Below are 5,261 nucleotides of genomic sequence, written 5' to 3'. Positions count from 1 at the left end.
GGTGACTGGATCGTCTGCAGCTGGATTACATCATAAATAATATTGTACTTCATACTGAGGCATGCTGCCTGTTCTCTGGGTTCAGGAGGTATTGAGGTGTTTTTTTGCCTGGGATGGACCAATAAAAAAAAGCATTAGATAGATAGCATACGACACAACCAAGTAATAACAGCCTGAAAATGAATACGGACTAAATTTACTAACACAATTGTATTCAAAATCATGTGTTTTTCTTTTATTCAATCAATGAATATTACTGAATTATCAGACAGTTTCTCATTTAAGACAACGAGATTAACTGGATTTCAGCGATTAAAACATTGCTATTGAGTGTCCTTATATTGCAAAAAAAGGAAAAGAAGCAGTTCCAAACTGAAAAGTGGAGTTATTTTTTCTATTTAGTGCTGAATTACTTCCTGCTTAGCAACAGTGGACCTGTGCAGCACAAAGCACAGAAAGGCTCTTTCTTCTGCAGCTATTGTGTGTGTGTGTCTTGGGGTTACTGCTGGATAGCCTCTTTTTGATCCTTTATTTGATTGAATCTCTCTGTTGCTCTTCTAGGAGATATGAACCTGTTTGCCTGTAGTACAGTCCAGTCTTGTTTATCACACGGATACAGTGCAGAAGGAGTGCATCCATCAGAGCCGAAGTTGAAGTGAAGCTGGCTGTCTGTGGCACGCTTTTGAATCAAAATCAATGATTTTGTCATGAATAATTTATAAGTAAGCATAAATGTATCGCCACTGCTTTGTGATAAAATATCACTGATTCAGCATGAAAATTGAAGGGTCGCAGCTTGTGTTTCATTCTGGGACGTGTGCTCAAACACAGTGTGGAGTCATATCAGGTGTCTGATCTCATCAGGTGTGATATGATTTGGACTGTCTTCTATATTTCTTGCTTTACCATTTGAGAGAAAAGCTACATTTCTTAGTTAGCATGTTGAACACTTTGGCTTGTAAGAAAGTAGAGAATAGTTAGTGACACTATGCCAGGTATGTGCTTCTCAAAATAGAAGTTGTTGTTCTTGGGGCTGGTTAGCTGGTTTCGAGCTTAATATCTGAATTCTGGATGGGAAAGTCAAATGAATAAACTCCCCTTCTGTGGACTATCAGTAGAAGTTGTTGTATTGGGCAGCTGTGGGCCATGTTTGTGTTCAATATCATGAATGTGAATCCGGAAAAAAAAGCAACTGAAAAAGAGATAACGGCCTCCAACGAGGGTCACTGCTGCCTCTCGAAGACGATGTCAGACCCAATGTCTCACTCTTTCATCTTAATTTAATCTGGATCTTCCCCCTGTCTCACTCGTCTTTCCCTGTAGCGTTTTGGTGATGACATTAAATCTTATCTTCCGTATCCAAAAATGTATGATTTTCATTAGAGGCCTTCACATTAGATTCTACATGTATTGCCTCGGTCCAAGCAGTAATATGCTGCCTAGGGGCAGGTTGATATGACCAAATAAAAACACACACACACACACAGACACACACACAAACGTCTGGGGGCGCTGTTCATTGACTCCATTGAGGCAAGGCCCAAATCCCACTCTGGCTCCTCTTGTTCCCTGCAGAGTAGGCGGCTGTCCGAATTCCTCAATGGAATCAATGCAGAGTTCACGAATGGTTAGCGTCAACAACCGACGCATTCAACGCAACTCTGATATCTTGGGCTGTCTAACACAACGCTGCCAATCTCGAAGAGCAAATAAGTTTCAAGCAAGCATGTAAAGAGCCTCACGGAGAGCTTGAGGTAACGTGAGAGGCGAATGTGAGTCAGTGGTTAGCAGGTCCAATCAGGGCATTGGGGGTTCAATCCCCCGCCCTAGTCGACGTGTCCTTGAGCAAGACACTTAACCCTGAATTGCTCCCTGTTGCTGTGTCTACGGTGTATGAATGTAACATGATTGTAAGTCGCTTTGGATCAAAGCGTCAGCTAAATGACATGTAATGTAATGTGAGAATACAGCTGTGTTGGCGAAGGTAAGCATGCTGGACTCAGCTGCTCGTCCAAGTAACATATCAAATATTCGATTTTTAACTCTCTCTCGTCTTGAGGAGGAGCTAAGACAGTCTGGACCAGAGGTATTACCAAAACAGAGAACAGAAGGGTATTCAGTGGGTTGCAATTGGCAACCCCACCACTAGATGCCACCAAATCCCCCAGCTACGACAGTAGGTTTGAATGATGTGGGAAACACTGCAATTCGTGATATAACATTAGAAAAAAATCCCACAAATTGACGTGATTGAATAACAATGGACAGTAAATGATGAACAATAATATGTTTCTCAAAAGAAGTTGAATGATATTATCTCCCTGTTAGTTTCCTGATTTAAAATCAGGAAATGACTAAAGGTGTTCCGTCTAAAATGATATAAAAGAGAAGAGCAGCAAAGCGTGTCTTCGTGCCTCGACTTCTTGAGGTGTTCAGACACGACTCGGATGCTGCTGTAGTTGACGTCGTGTCTAAGCAGCGCTCATCTTCTCATCTCCAACCGATTAAGACCAATCCAGCGTTAACCCCATCTTGGCTTCCCCATGCAGGATTACTGCAAATCTGTGGTTAATGACTGATGGTGGGGTTGATTGTGTTTGTGTGTGTGTAAGTAAAGACCGTGGTGGTGGTGGTGGTCAGGGGGGGTGTGTGGGGGTTGTTGGAGCAATGTCTTGGGTTTGAAGTCTGGCGCTCTGACCTCTCCCTCATTCTTCTCCTCCAGCCCATCCTTCCCGTCTCTCCTCCCCCACATCCCTGGATCTGCCAAAGCTGATAGAGGAAGACATGTTCATAAAGTTACCCACTTGATTATGCGGCGCACGTCAGACCGAGCAGAGGAAAAGGAGGGGTTTCCCTCACTTTCACTCATCCTCCGGTGCCCTGAGGGGATTTTGAGGTCAAGATAAAAGCATAAATGACAGTATTGGCCATTGGATTGCAGCAGTTAGACTCTGCCCACAGCAGCCCCTGCTCGGTGTAATATGATTTCTGATTTCAGAGCAAGGGAGCTGAGAATTCTAAAGGGAGTCAAAGGAGAGGGAAAGAGATTGAAATTCAACGAGCAAGGCAAAGCTGGGAAAGGAAGAAGAAAAAAAAAAGAAAAGAAATACACCAAAATCAAACCACATGCAGTAATAGCTCTGGCTACATCCAGGGTGTGATTTATGGGGGAGAAGAAATGACTTTGTTTGAGCACTGTCGCGTCTCGGCCTCGTGATTTACTGTGATGACTGGAGCGCTCTCACGTGCATTCAGCCTGCTAACGTAGGAAAGGCGAGGTAGGAGGCCCCATTAATACTGATTATAAGAGCATGCTGCCTTTCTGAGTGGTGCTGGTCTGATGGCTTTTTACAGTATATCAATTCATTGACAGTTATTAATGGGGTGGACGGAATTGGCTCTGTTGCGCTATAATGAGGCTTCTTGTCGTCTCACCTAATCTCCTAAGTGCATCTATTAAGATCATTTATGTTTCATGAGATACAGATATTATTCTTGTTTAGCAATATGGCCGTGGATAAAGCGTCATGGAGAGTGGGGAAGGCGTGAGTGAGTTTTAATGAACTTTTTCACGGCTTTGTCTGAGTTGAAGGGCTGAATGTCTGCAACCGATGAGCAGAGAACCATATATGTCTTTGTTCCACGTCAGCGGTCTCGTTCCAGATTAAAATGAGTGTGTTTGCATAGTTTCATTGCCGGTCACAAAAGGCCCCCCCCACCCGCCGCACACTAAACTGCTCCTTTTTGAAATGTGTTGCTAGGATACAGGCCGGCGTGAAGATGAATTCCCCTCTGTATTGCTTTCCTGCAGCTGTACAGCTCGGACATTATGTCCAACTTATTGTGCATGTGGTGTCGTGTGTGTCTGCCCATTTGTCTCAATTCATTTTTGTGTGCGTATCAGTGTGTGTGTGTTTGGACGTTTAGCAGTTATGTTTGCGTCGTGCAAAGCCAGAATTCAACACCGGACTCTCTTCTATCATAATCCATTTACTTTAATAAGACTCCATTTGTCTGGTGAGCGCTGAGATCTCAATCCTGCTGTCACACCTCTCAGTTTCGGCCAGCTGACACCTCAGGCTGTGCACAAAGAATCAATAGTGTCTGCCTCATGTTCAATTACACTCTAATCTACACACACCAGCCCAGCACGAATGAATGGACAATATTGAACTGACGCTCAGAACTGTGAGACCAGTAAATGAATACGTGAAGGTGTTAGTTTCGGTTGTGGGTTTTGACAGTGCAGGTTGCCGAGCTCTAAGCAAGACATTGAAAGCAGAGCTGGCTGACACTGACACAAAAAAGGTATTGTGCTAATGAGATTTTCCTGTCAGCTCTTAGAATATCAAAAGATTTGATAACGGCGCCACGAGTTTTCACACTTTAATTGTTGTCATCTGCAAGCTGATGTTGTTCCACTCTGATTTCCCTGAAACTTCTTTCCGTGGCTATTGTTTTCAGTTAAAATGACCAGTTTGGTTAGCTGCATACCAATCCATTTTGAGGTGCATTCCACTTCATTTACCGTTAACCACCAGCTTATGTTTTCATTCCTTCCAAATGTTTCCGCTCTGTTTTGGTCAAAATAGTTTACAACTCTCTCCCGTAACAGTAAATAAGCTGAAATGGTATAACAGCTACTGTATATCTCCAGGATCTTTGCCTCTGCGATGGGGAGGGGGTGCTGCGCTATATTTAAGAAAAGCAGATCATCATAAACACATCCAACTGATTTTAGAATATTAATTGCGTCGTGGCAATGCTTTCATTTCGAATCCAATCCCGACACGTTGTTCCTCCCGTCTCGGTCAGCGCCCCTGAGTCGCCCAGCTGTTGCTTTTCGTGTTGTGTTGCTGGCCGTCGGGCTGAGAGCTTGTGCTACACTGCAGGTTCACGGTGTGGTGTTATCATCTCGGGGGGCTGTGAGTAAGCAGCAAAGTGCCTGCTCAGCTCAGCCAGTGCTCAGGTTTTTTTTCTTTATTTTCTGGCAACAGTCAAAGAGTCAATCGTCGATGGGCCTTGAGGGCTGACAGGAAGCAGAGACACAGTAAAGATGCTGCGACACTGTCGGCCTCTGATCCCCACGAAGGCAGGGATTGGCTGCTGACGCTCGTCATGTGATCCGACACTGAGACAGATTCTGATACCTTTTTTCTATTCTCTTTTTATCTCCTAAAGGAAACACAGGCAGTCCTGCTAATGTTCCATCAGCTGAGCTTCTAGCCGTAACCCCACCTGGTGGTCCTCACGTCAACATC

This window comes from Cyclopterus lumpus, chromosome 6 (assembly GCF_009769545.1).
Source record: "Cyclopterus lumpus isolate fCycLum1 chromosome 6, fCycLum1.pri, whole genome shotgun sequence".
NCBI classification, from domain to species: domain Eukaryota; kingdom Metazoa; phylum Chordata; class Actinopteri; order Perciformes; family Cyclopteridae; genus Cyclopterus; species Cyclopterus lumpus.
This window is presented reverse-complemented; position numbering follows the sequence as displayed.